Genomic DNA, 21,296 nt, shown 5'->3' with positions numbered 1-21,296 from the left:
TCCTGCTTGAGCGAGGCATCATTACATTATGGTCTGACGCCGTGAATAAATAATCTCGAGTGCATCTGAACCTGTGAATTAGCGGGATAATTCGTAAAATACATGAAGCTTGCTAATTTGCAAATAAACCGAAGTTGACTAGGGATCGCAATCTCGAGATTAATGCTGCAAACTTGCGCGATAATTGCGTCTCCATTACAAATAATCTCAAGATTGTTCAGATTGGGATAATTTGCCGGATCAGAAATACTGCATTAATCTGAATACTCGGGCTGGTGCAGACGGCCTTAAAGAGAGGTGGATTGGATAAAGAAGAGAAAATGTGAGAGAGTGAAAGATGGGGCTGAAAAAAGGAGGGAAATTGAATGAAAATAATATAAAAATGTCAGAATAAAAAGAGGGAGCGGGGGGCAATCAAAGCAAAATAGAGGAAAATATGAAGAAGAAAGAAAGGGTGGTATGAGAAACAGAAGAGTAAGAAGAAAAACTGTATAGGTTGAGGAAATATAAAAAAAAGTTGAAGGTGCTAATAATGATAGAAATACTATTAGAGAACGAATAGATTGTTACGGAGATGAAAAGGAAGGAGAAATATGAATTTGGGAATAATCAAGAGAGAAGGAAAAAGAATGAAAGACAGATTGGCAAACTGTGGGACAGAGAAGAGAGCTACAGAGAGGTTAAAAGTTGAGTATTCATCTTGTTTTACATTCCTGGTGCACTCATTCGTTACCAGGGTCGACCGAGAAAAACACATCCCATAATTGGATTGGAGCAAAACCTGAATAAGAGCCAATCAAAACACAATTTAACACTCCGCTGATTTTCATATTTATCTTGCTTGTTCCAACAAAAAAAAAACAGATTCTGACCAAAAGGATTCAAAGTCAGATTTTATTGAAGAAAATGTATTTTTCATAATGAGCTGTTGCCAATTTGACTGTGATGTATTTGAAACTAATCTGTCTTCATCACAAAATAACTTGTAACTTCTGTTCTGGCATCTGTATGATTTTAATTTGCAGAGTAAACATGCATTATCATTGTACTTTGTCACTGCTTAAAGGGATAAATCAACTTTATTGAAATAATATTTCTTACTAATGAAAAATGAGGTACTCTATCGTTTTCTTAAGTGTATAACTATAATCACTGATACCAGGAATCAAGGAAGCTGTTTATATAGGTAAAAGACAGTAATTGCAGCTAACAATTATTTAATGAGTAAGTCTTTTAAATCAAGGTCAATCATGTTAACTGTCAAAATATAATATAATAATGTAAACTTATCTTCGCAAAACGATGAAACGTTCATAGCTCAGAATCGATAATTCTGTTGTTCACTCACGCAAAAAAAGCATATATGTGGGACAGTGTATTAATATTGCTTCGAAAACTGCCCAACATTTGAAATTCCGTGCTTATTTTGCTCATTTCTCAGCTATTATGCATTTTTTTTCAAGAAATATTTGACACATATCTTTTATTCATACATACCAAAACTTCCGTTGTAATTTCATTGGATTCTGTTCGAACTCATTTTTAGATCGAATTACCACAACTGGTAGTCTTGTAAGAAAGGTTATCCAGTCATTCTTAGAGTTGTTCTTAAACTTACGAACAGCTTTTTGCAACACCCACTGGGTACCTAGAAATCCCAAACTTACATTGGAGGGCATGTTTGCACTCTAGGTCACAGAGGTTTGCATGTTTATGAACGTGTTGTTACAATAAAGTGTACATTTGAAAAAGACTAACTCTGGTCAGAGGTAGTGCATATTTACTCCGCTTAAAATAATCACTGGATATAATGATGTACACTAACCTACAGCTTTTGAAAAGACATTAGTTTTTAGGTGTTATTTAATGTCTATATGTACATGTTGGCCCCAACATGTATCTGAAATCGTAGAAATGAAATGACTGAGATGACTGAGTAGTCTTTGAAGAAAGGAGCCATAACAACTTTAATTCTTACCACAGACACAAGCTTTGTTAATTGACAAATCTATAGTCATCTTTACAATGAAGAAAAGCAACAGCAACATAAGCGCAGCTTTGCATTACCCTTTTAGTAAAAGAAATTGGACAACTTTTAATTCTTATTAATTTTCCAATCGCTCTTAGGCATAATAATAACCCTGCCTTATGTAAAAATATACATCTGTTCCACATTCTAATGTATAAATTTGCGAAAAGGTAAAGAAGTTTGGCACGGAGCAGCTCGGAGAAGTCTCAGGGTTTCGTCGTACACTGTAGAACTGGTACAAGTATAACAGCATCATGGAAAAGTATGAAGAAAACAACAATGTCTTCGCTGGTCTTGGGCAGACCCTCAACGCTGGAAAATTGGTGTAAACAAGTCTCAAGTCAACATCTCCTATTTACACCGCACACAACCTTTGTTTGATGGCCATGCGTGCAAGAACAAAACAATAGCTCTGGCATTACTCCTTTATGAGTTCCTTGGAACAGGGTGAAAACATGTTTATCCGCTCTTTACTTCTTCTTGAAGAAGCAGTCCTATGGAGCCATTCAGGCCACAAGAATAGGGTGGCCTTCTTTCAAATGTGGTGGGGGTTTTTTATCTTCCTGGAAGAAAATGAAAATACCTCACCTTAAATTGCTCATGAATTCCTTTCTTTCGAATGATGATTGTTATTTTGTGCCCGATGAAAACAGCATATATATTGGCGGTTTTTCTTTAATTTCCATTTTTGTGTCGTTAAAATACTCTTGCCAATCTCTCTCTTTTTCCAATTTTGTACCTCATTCTCTCACCCCACACGTGCCCTTGCCCCACCCCCTTGTCATCTCTCCTCTTTTTTTCTCTCGCTTTTCTATTTTTTGTGAGTGTGTGTGCCTCTCTCTCTTACTTACACACAGTGAATCACACCTTTGCCCACCCCCCCATCACTGTTTTTGATAATTTTCTTTCCTCTCCTCTTCTCTTCTGTCTCCATTCATTTCATCGGTATTTTCAAACAAAATAGAGAGGAATGTTCCTTATGTAGGCCTACATTTACTTCCTTCAAAAAAAAGAGTAGAAATAACTTTACTTTGTAACTCTCGTCTCTTGGCACCTTGAGTGGTTCTGTGAGGCCATGTTAATAAGAAAGCAAACATGCCGTTTACAATATAAGCAAACAAATCTTTTTTTTCTTTTACATTCGCTCAGGCACCTGGGAAGTTGTTATTCCAAATATTGTTGATTCGGTAAAAAATATTTGAAAAGTGTGGTCTGGCCATTAACCATTATCTCATGATTCACTTACAAAATGATTTATTATAGAACAATTCCAATGTTTATATGCATGCAAATTATGCAATACCTTTGCATAATGGTGAACCCCGTGGAAAAAGTTTACTTGTGTGAAAGTAGAAAAAAAAAACGAAAAAAATAAGATCAATGAAAATTTGAGTAAAATTGGACAAACAATAAAGAAAGTCATGAGCAATTGAATATACAATAACACTTTAATATCCTCCAAATCCCCATGGCAATGCAATAAAGATCTGTGATGTCACAACTCTCCTCTTTGGACACTGAAAATATAACAAAAATATCTCTTTTTGCTAATTCTAATGAAACATATGGGATAAATAATTTTCCATTACATAATTGTTGTGCAAAGTATGCTGCATTCATTCATTTGATCTTCCTCAAACTTTCACTAATCTGTCTCTTAGGCCATGTTCATGCTTCCACTTTTCAGGCCAGAATCAGCGTTTCCAAATGTGATTAGTCCAAAACACGGTTGCGTCCATGCTTACTTTCATTTAAACGCTGTTTCAAAACGCCGATCGTAAACTCACAAAAAGGTGCGTTTGTAAACGTTGTTTGACCAGAATCAGGCTTTCTGGGGAAGTATAAACAGAACCACGTTCGTAAACGTGTTTAAATGACGTCATTTGATACATGCTTCCGGTGAGATGAAAATCCGCGGGCAATACAGTCGTATTGCTCCATGCTTATCTCCACGTAATAACAACAATCGGAATAAAAACTTTTGAAAATAGGCGCGCCCAATTTGACCTCGCTTTATGATGCGAAGCCAGCTGGAGATCATGATTTGCTCTGAAAAGTTAAGCATAAACAGCACTCCCAGAACCACGTTTACGATCGGCGTTTTGAAACGACATTTGAAATTGCTGATTCTGTCCTCGCAATGGAAGCATAAACACACCCCTAGATCTTTCTCTTTCATATTATGTTTTAACTGGTCTGGAGGGTTTCATTTTGTTTATAACACAGCCGATCTGTGTGAAACGCATGGTTTCTAGCTCCTAACAGAAAAAAAATAAGCACTAAAAACTTCCAGTGTGAATGAGGCTTAATCTTACAAAACACATTGGTGTACAGTGTGTACACGTCAAGAAAATGATTCACAAGACACTATAGGGTGTGCCTATTCAACAATGCATGACGAAGGAAAACATTCATGTGAGGCGAGCGATGAAGATGAGACTTTGTACAATTTTCAATCGAGCGTTAACAATAGGATGACATCTATCAAACTGTCATCAAAACTGTCAATCTGATTTTACCCCATAAAGTCTCATTTTGCCCCTCTCTTTTCTCTCATTCAAACCTTTGAACTACTTCTCCATTTTATTTTATTTCTTTTTTTCTCTATTTTGGGGGAGGAAGGGGGGGCAGAGTAAACATGGACTGTCCTTATCTTTTTTTTAAAACCCTCAAATGAATGCAAATCGAAAATGTATATTGCGCTAGTATAAAATACTTTGGAAATGCTCCAAACTGAAATGCACTCATAATGTCCCCAGCTATACACACACATACCCAAATGTCCCCAGATACATATACAATAGGCCAACATTAAACAAAAGGTATACATTATTACAAAGTGCATACAATCATTTCTTTTTTACAATTTACATGTGCAAGGAAGTGAGAGTAAAAAAAAAAATATTTCCAATTTAGTTCTACTTCTAACTGTACACGTGTATCGAGGGGTCAAGAAATAAAGGTTCAGCTACTTCAATGAAATATTCTTCAAGCCAAAGCATTATGTTACAACCAAAGCACCCTTCCAAAGATTTCATAAGATGAGAAAAGGGGATGAAACCCTACAGATGTATTGGGGGCCAACAAGGTTTGTAATCTGCTTCTATTCCTTTAGTTCTATTCCTTCTCTCACAAGCCTTGGATCTTATTTCTTGGGAAGGGACCAGTTGATGTTGTAGTCTACTTTCCAGCCTTAGTTGCTAATCAGGGCCAGTATTACTGTACCGTTCAATCAGGTCTGAAATGCATTTTTTTCTTCAGTGGATCCCATTACCACACGTTTGTAATCTCTTTCACTATTTCCAATACTTTCAAAAATAAATACTTTCAAAACACTTAAAAAAAAAACATTATTCTAAAAGGCGCCCCCAATCAATCATTTATTAAAAACTTAAATCCCTTCAAAGGGTTCCAATATTTCAAAAGAATGTGTGTAAGTTTAAAATGCTTTCCCCCTAACACATCTCCTTATCTCTTCCAAGTTTACCATTTAAAAATTTAATAGAATTTCCAACAGCAATTTTTACACCGTAAACTCATTTGGACTTGCGTTCTGTTACATGTATTAATTACATGTATGTTCCCGCTTCCTTTTCATGTCTTCAAAGAGGTTTGAAAACGAAGACTGCAGGGCAAGCAAAAGGAACGTCACCAATAGAATGTCACTAAAATACCAGAGTATGCATAGCTCTCGATTTAAAAGTTCCTTTAGAATTCAGAATGCAGGGGTGAATAGGAAGCCCGAGAAGCCCAAAGCAAGCATGCAAACTTTTTCTTTGAAGGCTCTTTTTATTCTCCCCAACTACCACCATGTGAAAACCCCTACTGCTTGTGATTAAAGAAAAATTCAGAGGTCCGTGATTGGTGATTGCATAAAAGATACCATAGTGTACAATAACATTGCCATCCAATGGTGTAGCCATGGTAACAAAACTTTACAGCCAATCAAAGTCAAGGATTTCAAAGAAGTTAGCATTGGATGGCACAAGGCAGTACCAGTAACATCGTACGGTAGTAACTTTTATGCAACAGGATGCCAGGGAAAATTTGATATAAAAATATCATAATCTGAAGGGAATTTCATGCAGTCAGTTGCCTGGTATACCTGAAAAAAATTAATCATGGGGGGAAGACATTTTCAAAAAAATTGGGAGGGGGAAGGGGTAACAGGTCATTGCAGTTCTGGAATCACCTTCCTGCACTATTTTTCTGACAATAAGAGCAAAAAAGCAGGAGTTAAAGGTCATCAAAATTCTGTCAGGGGGAGGGGCACTGTCCCCCTACCCCCCCCCCTAGTTTGTTAGTAAAGGCCGATTACATTCCTGGATGAAGCTCCAATTACGCTGATTAATACATGGTTGGTATCTACATGTAGACCTATATTACAATAGAACTGATCGAGCAGAATCAGATGCAAGCTAACAGATGGATGCTTCAAAGAACTGCTTATCAAAGCTCAGGTTAAGTCAAAGAAATATTTGTACATCACCAGGGTGATATCATACTCATTCTTTTTTGTCTTTTAATATATATATTTTTCACTTGATTTGATAAAAATGAGATGTGGCATGAAAATGACTGATGATAAAATTTTGGGGGTCTTTTGAATATGCAGCCGTAACACATCAGTCACATTTGCTCTACAGCAGCCATACAGCGAGTCGAAAACGGCCATTTTATCCAATTTCATTCAAACCACCTGTAGGTAGCTGGTAAAAAAAATGTTAAAACAGCCGTTTTTGACTCGCTGTTCGGCTGCCGGAGTGAAATGTGACTGAGGTATAAGTAAATGGAATCCCCCTCAGGCTCTCATTCATTTGAAACAGCAAGTTAAGTTGTGTTACATCTATGTTCAGAACCCACTTGTTGATCAAAGCTTCAATCAGGGTCTGTGCTGGCAGACTACTAGGGACCTTGCTGTGCACAAATCCCAGCCAGGGACTTTAGGCTACATATTCAGACCCCTTGTCCTGAGTGAAGTGTTTGCAACACAAACAATCCCTTGCTCAAACTAGTCTGCAGGCACAGACCCTGATTGGAACTTTGATCACAAGAACAGCACCTACATGTATAGATCTATGCAGAAGTTATTGACAGTAGCCTTTATTAGGCTGCATATTCAGACTGTGTTCCGTATAAAATGGTTCGCAACTCAAACTATCCCTTTCTCTTGCTGCCATTTCACATGACAGGCAGTAGATTATAGTCGCCTGGACTCCCTTGGCATGGCAGTACAACATCACAAACAGAGAAGGAACTTTGATACAAGACTGGACGTCAATCACAACCTATTGTTACTAAAGAATAGCTTTAAGACTGCCTTTTAGCAGTTCAGTACACCACTCTTTCACTAAAAAATGTCCCCTTCAACGACAGCAACTGAGTATTGAGGATTTCGTGGCATTCACCTTTTCTAGAGACTGAATAAACTATATAGAAAAGATGAAAGAATCATAATATATATGCCTGAAATTTTTACACTCCATATCCCTCAAAATCAGTGGATTTAAAAAAAAATAATGGTTACTATAACAAAAATATTTAATAACATTGAAATGCTAAATAATACCCCAGCACAATCAAGACTTTGGACAGAATTAAATGATCAATGAGATGCATGATAAGACCTTTTGAACATTTTCATGCACTTCCATTGTAAAGGCATGGGGTGGTTCATTATGCATGGAGTTCATTTTATCTTTAAAATATTTTATTTTATCTCTTAAAATGAAATTGGTATTCTGAGATGAGATTTTATCTCTCATATAAAATTTTAGATTTTATCTTGCGTATAAATTTTATCTTGCGTATCTACAGATGATACGCAAAGAACAATGCCTGCGTACACATACCCATCGCGTATCTGGCCATTGCAACGCAGATTATGTGCTTGCGCCCATGTTACTTTGAAGAAAAAATAAAATAAACTTAAAAGAGGGTAGAGGCTATTTTTATCTCTGCGACGTTGATTTCACCAGTATTTCTAGGTGAATTAACCCCAAATGGTGACATGAAAATGAAGAAAATTTATATATTTGTTGAGAATAACACCTTAACGTTTTTCCTGTACAATCAGAGAGTATTTCATAAGACTTTTCTTGACTAATATTGTCTTTGAAATGATGCTTGAAAAGATGCGATATAGACTTCGAAAAAAGATGAGAGTATTGTCCTTTTAGTAAAAAAGAAATCTCCGTAAACATGGTAAAGACGCGCAAGCGTATAGTGCAAGCGTACTTGAAGTCAATAAATTGACGCAGTCTCACCCCTTTGCCACACCTCCTGGCGGAATGGATTTTAATTGGTTGAGTGATATGAGAGAGCTATAAAAGCGCGTTTCTAATTGGATATTGATGAAAAAATAGGTGTGTCTTACAGAGATAAAATGAAGATAAAATGGTTCTCAGAATACCAATTCGGAGAGATTTTAAGGGTATTTTATCTCACTGATTTTAACGGAGATAAAATATTTTATTTTATCTGAGATAAAATGGATCTCAGAATACCACCCTTGGTCACACCGCCCGAGCGTTGTTGGAGCGGTCGTGAAGCGGTAGGGAAAGAGGGCCTCCTTTCGCTCACAAAATTGGGGAAGAAAATCGAAAACCAAAAGAAAAACAAATGATATCGAAAATGGTGAACGGTAGCGAGTGGTGATGATTTTTTTCTCTCCACTCCAACAACACTCGGGCGGTGTGACCATGGCTTAAGACTATGCCCGATATGCCCTGTCCCTCAAAATTAGCAGAAAAAAAAAAATAAGTGGTCACTGAGATTTTATAGAACATTGGAATGCTAATACTCCAACATTAATCAAAGCTTCAGAAAGACTTAAATACACACAGAATCTTTTACTAGTCAAGTGACACACTATAATTTGTCCCCAAGCTGACCCTACCCATGATTGAAATGAGTCAAATTATATAGGCCTACTTTATTAGTCTAAACTGTACCATGACAAGTTTTTTTAAATGAAGTGACACAAATAATCTGTGATGCTCTTTATGTGTTGTCGTGATATTTGATAGTGTGTCATGTCACACACAAATGTAAGTGTATCACATCATTTGACTGAGCACTTATTTGTGCCATTTGACTTAATTTAGTGATTCATTTGACTCTCACTTTACAGGGAGTCTCCTGGGGGACAGGTTAACTAGTCATTTGACAGAGAAAAGTATTGTGTGTATGATCATGTACATAACACATTTCCAAGATATATGCATTATGATCATTTGAATATTTTTACGCACTTTCATGGGCTACACATCATTCACACTCTTCATCCCTCCAAACTGTAGCATTCTCGAAATTTGAGTAACAAAGGCGACAACTTAAATCTTTACAATTGGGCCAAATCTCATCACAATGGAGAGATAGAGGGAGGATTTGACGCAAATGCCTACAAGGATTTATAATGCTCGCACTAAATGCACCTTACAAACTGCATGTAAATCACTTTTCACAAAATCCCCAGTTATAAGCCCCATTTGCGTTGTACCGTGACTACATACATGTATCCTAATATGATTCTAATGCACAATCTAAAATTTGCATGAAATCGAAATGAGTTCATTGTACATGTGAGGAGAAATCAAATTGCCCATATTCTGCAGTACAATTTATCTCAGGCGATGGTCTCTGTGTTAAAAATTATTGGAAACCACAATAAGCATTCAAAATTGCATTTGAATACATATTTCATATCTTTACTCGGCTGTTTTCTCATATTATTGTTCTAGCAAAAATTCCAGCAATATTGACAGTGACAATGATCAAATTATGCCGTACATGTACATGTAGAGGCTCTATGTCAAATCAGGAATGAGTCCTCCTATTTATCAGTCTTGGAGCAGAAAATTAAAATAATTGTTAAATTGCATCAGCCTTAGAAGAAAAGTGAGAAGATAAGCATCAGCAGCTTGCTTTAATCCATAAATGCAAATTTAAAGAAAAACAACTTTGATTACATTTTCAAGGTATCCTCATTGTAAATCTTTTTATTTTCTGCCTCGAGTATGCCCTTTAATAATTTCAAATCCAAACCGAAATATGATCAGGGGCTCATTGCAGAAAGAGCTGCAATCAATCGCAACTCTAAAAATCATGCGCAACTCTAAAAATCATGCGCAACTTGATTTTCAACCAATCAACAGCGCGAATTTGGGACTTGCGACTGATTTTTTTTACTTGAGTTTAAACGCAACTCTTTCTACCACGGACCCCAGGACTGTCTACTATAACTATTATTTCTCTCTCTCTCTCTAATATCTATCTATATTTCCATACAGGTCCATGATCTTTCTTTCTCTCTCTCCAATAAAGGCCTACATAAAAAAAATAAAAAATAAGCAGGTTTTATTGGTTATTAACTGGTTTTTATCAATATTATGTGGTTTCTGCAGATTTTTCTTCCCAATTTCTTGAATTACTTCCACCTGAATGACTAATAAATGAATCATGAAAAGCTTTGAAAACCCTTTTGCAAAATCACATAATTCGCATCTTATCAGTTGACCCATCGGAGAAAATTAAAATCATGCTGATAAATGGGAATCACGCTCTGATAAGTTTTACTTTGCATTTTTCTTTTGTGGATACCCCCAGGTTAATAAGTTTTACCTCCAGGTTGCGGAGTCATAAATAATTGTGGTTTTTATTTAGGGAATTCATACTGAAAGCGTTCTTTACATTACAAACCAAAGGCATTTTCTTCTCTTTTATTAACCAGAGAGAAAATTTGCACAAAATATCAATGAAAAATGTTGATAACCTGATCCTTTTCAAAGTGCAAAATATGGAGTGAAAAAGGGGGAGAGAGGTCGAAGATAGAGGGAAAATAAGAAATATTTTCTAAAAGAAACAGAGACGAAGAAAGAGGACAGGAAGAGACAATTAAACAGAAAGAGAGAAGGACAGAAAGACAGTGAAAGACAGCGGAGAAGAAGACATATAAGGAAAGGTGAAAAGGGAAGTATACAGGAGGTATCATGATAAGAGAAAATAGTAAAAAAAGAAAAAAAAAGAAAGGGAGATTTAAAGATGGAGAGAAGACAAGACAAACAGACTGTGAAAAGGAGTAGAGAAAAAGACAGAATGAAATGGAAATTTGAAAGAATGATATAGAGAGGGTGAGATGAAAGAAGAGGAAATTAGAGAGGAAAAACAAGACAGTACAAGATGGTAAGACTGAGGAAGAAAGGAAAAGAGAATCGTAGATTGAAGAATCATAAGAGAAGAGTAAAATAGAGAGGAAGATGAAAGAGAGAAGAGTGGAATACAGCAGAAAGGAAGATAGAGAATGAGATGAAAAAGAAAGAAAAATAATCCAGGATGAATCATGAGAAGAGAGACGAGTAAAGAAGGTGAAAGAGAGAAGAGAAGAGTGGATACAGCAATAAAGGAAGATAGAGAATGAGATGAAAAAGAAAGAACAAGGATACAGGATAAATCATAGAGACGAAGGAAAAGGGGGGAGGGTGAAAGATAGAGAGAAGAGAAACGGACAGAGGAAGAAAGCAGAGAGAAAAACAGAGAAGAGGAAGATGAGAAAGAGAGAAAGCAGGTGGAATCATGACAAGAGACAAGAAAGAAAGGAGGGTGAATGAACGAACAAATAACTCTCTGTTCGAAACAAAAACACCCCCCAAAAAATGGTCCCAAGGCAGGGAGCATTTATTTCACAACATATTCATCTGTTTCTTTTCAAGAAAACTTTCTTGAAATTCAAACCACATTCTTTGAATGACTTTTTAAGATGCGTTGAGGGATTCTTTTCAGAGAAAAAAAGAGTTACTTGCAGGTACAAACTTATACAAAGATGGTGAAATAGCAATCATTAGAGGGTGAAACGACTCCAGAGATATATTTTCTCTCCACAACGAGTAAAATTGAACAAGAATTCATAGAAGTGCCCCAAAATGCCCACACCCAACCCAAAAGGTAAATTAACATTGAAAAAGAATCCATAAAAGTGCCCCAAACTGCCCCCTCCCCACCCAAAAGGCAAATTAATGGGCATTCTTTGAATGATAACACATAAACAGAAATCTTATCAAAACGCATCAATGGAAGAATGTGCCGTGATGAAAAATTAGCCGCCAAGGCAACCATGCAGAAAACAACCCGAAAAATGTAGTTTGCAATTTGAGATATGACGACACATTGGTGTCTTCAACTCCCAATTTGCATATATGAGAGCCGTTTAAATTCACTACACTGGGTGAGTTCGAGTTCAGTGTTTACCTTTTGGTGTTGGTGTTAGGTCAATTTTTACACGAGTATAACACCAAACATAACTTTAAGATGGTCCTGAAAAGTCACTCACTAGTTGTTGAGATGTCAATCATGTGATCAAGAACAGTTTTACAAACTCAGAATAGGTTCTGGAGCTAGGGAAAGCAATCCAAATTCCAAAAACACCACCAAGGCGAAAACTGGACTTGAAATCACTGCGCTGTAGGTACATGTACAGGCACTTGATCTTGGTCCACTTCTCAGATAGTCCAAAAGCACAGAGGGCTAAGTCATTTAGTCTAACTATCAATCTAGTCTAATTACGGTTAGGTCTACATTACGCTTGGTCTATTGCCAGTTGGTCTAATTATTTTATTTTTTAGTCTAATGCCTACTTGATTTTATACTTCATCCACTACATGTAGACTACATACTGGTGCGAGACCAACTGCATAGAGGAAATGGGTAGGGTAGGCATATAGCCTATGACTGAAAATTAAATTTGGGCTAAACAGGGTTCCCAGCTTTTCAAGAAAACAAAATTCCCTCATTTTCCCTGATTTTTAGCCTGAAGAAGTTTGAAAATTCCCTGATAATTATTCAAATCCATTCACAATTTCGGATGTTTTCTATTAAAGTTGTTGCAGTGAATTACATGTATATTTAATAAGTATAAAAACAATAATGTAAAACTAATTACGGTACTACATAACACAGGCATGTAATGGCCTCCCTTCTCCCCATACAGCCATCCTTTCCTCACCTTATACAGAAAGAGGTTGCTTCATGGCAACAAAATACATGTATAAATAAAGAGTATGACTGACAAACATGCTTTCGACTTTTGGGCCGATCAAAATTCCCTGATTTTCCCTCATTTGAAGAATTTTTTCCCAGATTTGAGGGGTTTTTTTTTAAATCAAATTCCCTGATTTTTCCCTGACTGCAAAAAAAGTAAATATTTTTCCCTGATGGGCTGGGCACCCTGGCTAAATGACGAGTAGACTGAATTGTTCTAAGGTGAACTGGCTGAAGATGAACTAGGGTTAAACCATATGGGATGAGAGGTCAAATGGAAAGCAGACAAACTGTTTGTGGACCAAATAAGATTAGACCATGTGAGGTGGGACCAACCAGAAAAAGACCAAGTGGCTATTCCTTATGGCAGGAAAAAGCAGCCTTGCATCAAATTGGATCCCAGTATTTCTAAAGCAAGGACACCAACTTGTAAGATTTGAGTCGAAAGGGTGGAGGCGAAAAACAGAGTAAAATGAAGACCTAAAGAAGTTATGAAAACAGGACTTGTATTTTTTGAAGTGGAACCATTAGTGATTGGATAGCCATTATTGCTTCAAAAGCAGGATCTTAAATCAGCCATCAAAACTGCAAGACCCTCGCAGGCATTGGTCGAGCATTCCGTCTCCTATTTTTATTTTCAGTTCAGTCGTCGTCGTAGCAGTAAAGAAAACTTATTGAGGGAATTTGAACAAAGCGTGCTGAATGGTTAATAAGTGTTTGTTAGCAATTCTGGAATTGGCAAATAAACAGACTTTTAGAAGGCCACAGGGCCTCAATATATTGCCTCATCTAAGAAGAAATTCTCTTGTGATGTTTCCTTCCCCCCCCCCTCCATCAAATACATGTATGTTATCAAAAACAACTTAACAAATTTTCTGTTTTATAGAGGTATGTCTATACATTCTATTCCCCCCAAAGAAAATAAAAAGTGATATCAAATTATGCACATAATAATGCATCATCAGACTGTAAATTTTCCTCAGGGAGTGGAGAAAGAGCATACAACCAATGGCTGCAGAAATAATAATAAACATGTATATGTAAAGCACCTAGAAAAATTAAACATTAAATTCTATATTACATATACAGAAAAAACCATCACCTTATACAGATGAAATATCACTCCACCCTCAGCATCACGCAACAAACATTATATTTACCAACATTTATACTGTTAAAAAACTCTGCCCATTACTGCAAGATAGGGGGCAAGTTTTTGTATTAATGTAGCTAGCCACCCCCCCCCCCCTCCCCTGCCTTCCCTCCTAAGGTTTATTTGCTCTCATTGCAATCAGCGCTCAATAGCGTTGAATAGCCTTGTTTTGGTCTGCCTCGCTCGACTGGTATTTATCACTCCATATTGAATAAGCAAGGGGAGCCAGAAAAAAAGCGCCAGGTAAAATTACAGCCTTTCAACAAAACCATGGAAAGAAAGGAAAGGGGGGTAATTCAGAGAGGAGCCACCAGCACTGTTTGGGGGGAACAATGGGCTGTTTGGAAGAGATGGAGCCCCATGTTTTCAGGGCCCAAGTGTTTTGGAGATTTCATTCCTGCCACAATTGGGAGATTTGTGAGGGGTATTGTGGGAGCAGAGGGGGCAGTAGAAGAGAAGGGAGAGGCGAGCAGTCAACGATGATTAGGAATGAGTGACTGCTCAAATGAAAATGATAAAAAAATAATGATGAAAATGAAGATGATGATCATGTCAATGATGATGATAGTGACAATAAGTACAGGGAATGGTGAACATTATGATGGTGATGATTTTGATGATGTTGATAATGAAGATGATAGTCATGATGATGATGATGATGATGATGATGATGATGTTGATTATGAAGATGATGATAGAGATCATGACGACGATGGAATGAAAAAAACTTTCATTCGATACATGTTGTGGGCTCTATAAATGGTAAATGGATCATAAAAAACCCCAAACCACTCTTCCAATTTATCACATACACAACTCCCAACCAACTGGACACCCTGATAGTGACAATACTAGAAATAAATGGACTATTCTAGGAGGGTATTAAATCCTGATCACAATTATCCCAAAGACACCACACATCATCAAAATAACAGGAAAGGGATGAAATCCCAATAAAATCTCAATCCAAATTTAGCATTAAAAAAAACAGACTAAGATAATGATAAAGACACTAAAAGAGGACGAGCACTTGAAATGTACGAAAAATCGGCCGGGGTCATTAAATTCTCCCAAATTTGATAGATGGCTAAACCGCATTTCATTTTTCAACTGGTGCATCTCCATCGGTGCAATGAAGGAAAGAATTCTAAGGCGACAGCGGAATAATTGAAGGTCGTAAATAGAGAGAATGGGAAGAAAGAAAACTGTTTGGTTCCATAATGAATCACTAGGCTTGGTTGATAATGTGTGACTTTTGGCTTCATAGTCGAAAGAGTGGTAACTCAATGGTTAAGGGGATATCAAAGAAACAAGTCATTAGAGAGTTGGTATTGCTCTGAAATGAAGGACTTTTGAGTGAAAAGAGTTTGCAGATAATGGCGTGCTATTTCTTAGGAGAGGTATGAGAAGGGCATTGAAGGCTTGATTAGTTCGGTGTGACTTCGGGCACTGTCCAGGGGTCCTGAAACATAAACCTTAGCAATTGATTGTGGGGTGGATTTCTACGATCAATTGCATTGATTATTGTGTATGATCAGTCATAAAAACCAGCCGAATGATTGATCGCGGAGGCTGAAGAATACTGGGTTGGTTTGTTGTCTGAACAATTTGCTTCAAGAAACACTAAAAGTTTAATAGAGCAATTTAAGAAGAAAAGGAGCTACAAGATGAGAGAGTAAATGAGAACGAGTCAAAAAGAAAGGAGGGAAATGAATGATAGATAGAAGGACGGATCTATCACTGAAGTTCTATGTTGTTTTGTGTCTTCATGTCTTTTTTTTGTCTTATGTCTCTGCTCATCTTTTAATTTCCTTTATTATAATTTATATCTTTATTTCATTATCTATTTTGTATTGCTGCTCGTTTTTGGCCCATATAGTTTTAACTGTTATCATTTTTTTTCTCGTCTGGAGTGGTCCACACTTTACAAGCTTTGCTTTTCAGTGGACCACTCCTTTTTTCCAACATTTTTGATATATTATCTTCTGTATCAGGTGCATACTCTTTATATTTGGTTTATTCGAATATTTATGTCATTTGTATTTCCTGATGTTATATTCTACTTTAATATTGTAATAATTGCTTCTACATTTTGTTGGAAAAATTGAATGAATGAATGAAAAACCGATATATCAGTAGATTTCAGTCAAAATTATGGATTCTGACTAAGCCTGAGTCATATCGATTATTTTGAAAACCGGTGTTCGACAGCTCTAATTCGATCGAACATCGATGCATCGAATATTGAAGGCGGGGAAAATTTAGTCTTACCTAAATTGTTTTTGCGTCGATGCGATGCGCTTTGCATATGCACTACGCACTGACGGTATGCGCTGGCGTTGGCCGGGTGAGCGTTGCAGAAGCAGATGACAGAGCAAAGTTCGTTTGTATTTTCTATGATCACAAAACACACAAAAAAGGCCGGGGACCAAAGCAGAATTCTTCCCAAAATATCTTCAACAATGATATTTGCAGATGACAACATATAAGTTTAAAATGAAACAATAATAAAGACATGAATCACGCAGAGTCGATCCGAATGATTTTCGGTCAACTAGCATTCGCAGTCCATTCACCAGCCCCGTCCGCAGCTCCGTACACTCACTCTCCCTAAACGACAGGCGTGCTTGACGTCAGCGCCAGCAAACAATTGCAATCAACGGAGAGCGCTGTAACTTGCCTGAGATTGTGTAGTTGGATCCAAAATGAGCTCCAAATAAATTTATGGGAATAAATACGTAATTTTCTCTGGATGGTCATTTGAATTGCTATTCAATGCTGATATAACGATTGTGAGGAAAGATTGTGGAATATGAGTTATGACGATGTTCGAGAATTAATCCTGATAATGACAATCCAGTTTTTTAGACGCAATTGAGCATGCGATCAAAATAAATACGAATGTTTAGAATCGAGCCCTAAATTCATCTAAATTATTACGATTTAACAAGATTTTATGGTCATACTAAGAATATTGACGATGTCAGCAAAGTATGTTATGTTCATATGGAAGAAATAATACTGGGATTATTTCTATTGTTGTTCCATCTCTGGACGTCTCCTCCAAGCTCCGAGAAAATAAGCACAATGCGCATGCGTGTTTGATGACGTATGACATATTTTCCCATTCATGAAATCAGAGCCCAAAGTTGGGCACAAACTAGCTTCAAATTGATGGGAAAAAATATCAAACGCAATTTTCTCTGTTTTGTCATGTAAAATGATATTATATGGTGATATTACGAACTTGAACAGAGTTTTTGCATGTAGACAATGTTCGAGAATCAATCCTGACGTGATGATTACTTTTTTTAGACAAGTGCACTAGCTCGACTCAAGAAGTCAAGTCGATCGTCATGAGATGTCCGCCATTGAAAATTGAAACGAAATACGTTTCACATCAAGCTCTAAATTCATATTAATGATTATCATATGCAAATTATTGTTAAATATTACGATTAAATAATGTTCTGTGGTCATGATTTTAATATTGTTCATGAAAGCAAGATTTATTTTACGTTGATCTCGTCAATTTCCGGCCATTTCCTGGTTTGATTAAAGAACAGTACTGCGCATGCACGATCGATGGCCATGACTTCCATTCATGAATTCATCGTGCATAAATTATCTCGGCACGAGCAGACGAGTAAGACTCGAACTATGATTGAAATAAACTTCAAATTAATGGTGAATAGCATCATAATTACTCATTCGGTTTCATTTTGGGGGCAATAGAAATCAAGTAAGTAGTAGTAAAGTTGGACATTACTGATATTTTGATGATTGATTGTGTAAACCAAACGAATCGGCCGGCCGACGTATTTTTTTTTTTTTTTTCGATGCACCGATTTTGCAAAATCTGCACCGGTGTTCGATGACATCGATCGAACACCGATTTTAAAATCGATTCGACTCAGGCCTAGACATTTTATGCAGAAAGTCAACGTACATTACATTGTACAAGTCCTACTCTGTAGCCTACAGGCGGCAATTATATCTAAGTTTTCAGAGACATATGGTGATTTTCAAGGATGGTGGCTGCTGTGCAAACCGGGTCTGAATGTGCAGCCTATCAATGCCATGTGTACTGTAATACCGTGTTTACACAGTGACATGGCTCGGGGGTTCGACACGCGAGCCGTGCTCAACACGGCAATTTTATGCTGTGTAAATGCGATCAGTGTGATCCGCGAGCCGTGTCGTACACGGCTTTTTTGATCTGCCAAAATCGTAGGTTTCAACCCGCGAGCCGAGTCAGACTCGGCAATATTTTCGTGTGTAAACAGAAAGCTGTGTCGAACTCTCTTGACCAGGTCACTGCGCGCGCTTTCACTTTTGGCATTGTTGTTGTTCGCACGGACAAGATTCGATTCCGGCGGTGAATTTCCCGCGTTTAATTTGCGACGTCATAATTCTTCTTCCGTTCGAGATCCGTGAGCCGTATTGAACTCGCCTTTTTATATGTACGTATAAACGCGATCTATGATCCCTTCTTCGCAGTGTTCAACCCGGCTCGCGGATTCAACACCCGAGCCGAGTCAATGTGTAAACACGGTATAAGTTTCTTTGCATGGAAACCCACTTGTTGATCAAAGTTTAAATCAGGGTCTGTGTCTACAGACTAGGCTGTGTAGGAGAAAAGAAGAGAAAGAATTCGGGTAAATGCAAAAAAATATTCGATGAATGTGCATGAAATGAAGGATGATAGAGGAGAGAGAAAGGGAAAATAAAAATCAATCCAAACTTAAAATTTTGATTTTAAATCACTCTTTCAGACACCACAAACAGGGATTTTTTTTATGTGAAAAGAGCAATTTAGGAAGTCTATTAAATTGCCATTCTCCCAAGAGCAATGAACTGCATGTGAAGGGATGACAACAAGGCAGTCACATTAACTGATTGAATAGAACATACATGAATAGAGAATGGAGACATATTGTCCTCGCAGCACAACGGAGACCATACAAAATATACTGAGCACATTCACTGCCTCCAGAAATTAATGATTCTACTGGATTTATTGCAAAATCATCCTTCACCTGTAATAAATGAAGTTTTTAAAGAATTTTAATATGTACGCCATTTTCTTGAAGAAAATAAATGTTATTCTTCTCACAAGCAACAAACATAACAAGCCTCTAAATTCTGAGGTATGATATCATTAGGTAGTATGACATTATCGGGTCGTGTGGTCCAGTGGTTAGAACATTGGACTCGCAAGGTTGTGGGTTCAAATCCCAACTCTGCAATTGTCTCCACTTTGATAAAAAGGCCCAAGAGTGATATCTGTCGTTTATTACGTCAGCCTCGTTCTATGACTGATTAACCTAGACAAAATGTTTCCCAGGTATTGGTTATATACCAGCTTGGCATTTACCAGCAAAATGCTGTCCTGCCGAGTTCCTACGGGAGTTACCACAAACAGAAACAGAATTAGAATCCTCATTTTTACAATACGGAATATGGGGAAAAAAACATGAAATTCAGGTGAAAAACAATTTTTCAGACTAAAATTTCACATACAATTAAATAACTGTGAAAATCGTTAAAATCAAAGCAAATTCTAATACAAAAACTGTGAATAATACTACATGTAAAGCATGGACCTACATGTACTACTAGGTCCATGAAAAGTGAAAATCCCTCTGCTTCCTCTGCTCCCTTCTTTCATTCTCATACCCTCCCCTTCCCCTCCCCCTTCTCTTTTTTTCTCCCCCCCCCCCTTCTTATATTCTCTCCCTCTTTTTCTCGCCCCCTCTTTCTCTGTACAAGACAGTACAGCAAATTGGGTGAATCTCCCTATTGTCCTAGCATTCTATAAGATGTACTTAGGGGTCAGTGGACCATACACTCTGCCTGCGGTTAGGATCATCCCTCCACCGAAGGTGATCAGCTACACTGGTTATGCAAAGAGGTGCACCCTGCTTGGATTGACCCCAACAAACATAAGAGCACTCAAAGAAAGAGAGGCGTTAGCACTGCTTTCCAATCTCAACTCTTTGTGGTAACTTAAAATCCTGTGAAATACAGGATTAAAAGGAAGCCCCCAGGGCAGTTCTGCGGGGGTAAACTTAAAGTCTTCTTGAAACAAAAGCCTGCACAGGAACTGCAGAAGACTAGTTTGGTTGATATGCCTCACAGAGCGTGGCTTGCAGAACATACATAAAGATATTTATTTATCAAAATCTTTATAGTAAATCACCAATGCAGATCATGCATATCTGTACATGGCCTACATGTATGTCCACAGAATCCTACTACATGTTTTAAAGGTAAAAGCTAGTTTTGGTAACGATTTCAAAATGAGTTCATACAGAATCCAATGAAATGACCACCAAAGTGTCTGTTTGTATTTAAAATGCATGTGCCAAAGGATTCTGGAAGAAATTGTGTAATTGCTGAGAAATCAGCAAATAAGCACAGGATTCGGGTAGAGCGTCGGGCCCGACGCCCTATACATTGTCCCACGTGCGCTTATCTGTGTTGGGGATCTTCGGTGTGAACATTTTTCAGCGTAGATTTCAAGATTTCACAAAGTTCAGTTAATGCAACTGTACCAGATCTAGATCCTCGATGATATGCTGCTGACAATAAAGCCTTGTTTTACAGACTTTCTCATGAAATCAGTGTTTACTGCAACTACTGGAATTTCTCTTTAATTTTGAAATTTAATAAAATCCACTTTTTGACACCATTCTCATCATGCTCTCTAAAACTAGTTTTACTGGAAACCGGTTCAGGAAACCAATTTGGAAGTTCGCTTTTCTAGCATTCCCATTTGATCGCGTGAAAGTGGTCTTAAAAATCGCTTCACCTCATGCGATCCTGTTGCTATGGGAACGCTCTCAGTGGGGTGACACGTTCCACTCGAAATTCGAAACCGCAGCGTAGGCATTCTACACACAGTGTGTGGAGTAGCACGCTCAAAATGTGCAAAGGTTGCTTCCCAAAGAACGGTTGCGTCCTCACTTACACTGAAACCAATTTAATGAGGCAAAGCGATCTTAAAGCTACCTCGCGAGGTGGTTTTAAGAACCGGTTTGGAAGATCACTTCCAAGATTGCTTCCACCGTTCTCACT

Source organism: Lytechinus variegatus, chromosome 9 (genome assembly GCF_018143015.1).
Source record: "Lytechinus variegatus isolate NC3 chromosome 9, Lvar_3.0, whole genome shotgun sequence".
In the NCBI taxonomy this organism is placed as follows: Eukaryota; Metazoa; Echinodermata; class Echinoidea; order Temnopleuroida; family Toxopneustidae; genus Lytechinus; species Lytechinus variegatus.
The sequence above is the reverse complement of the archived record's forward strand: the minus strand, read 5'-3'. Positions refer to the sequence as shown.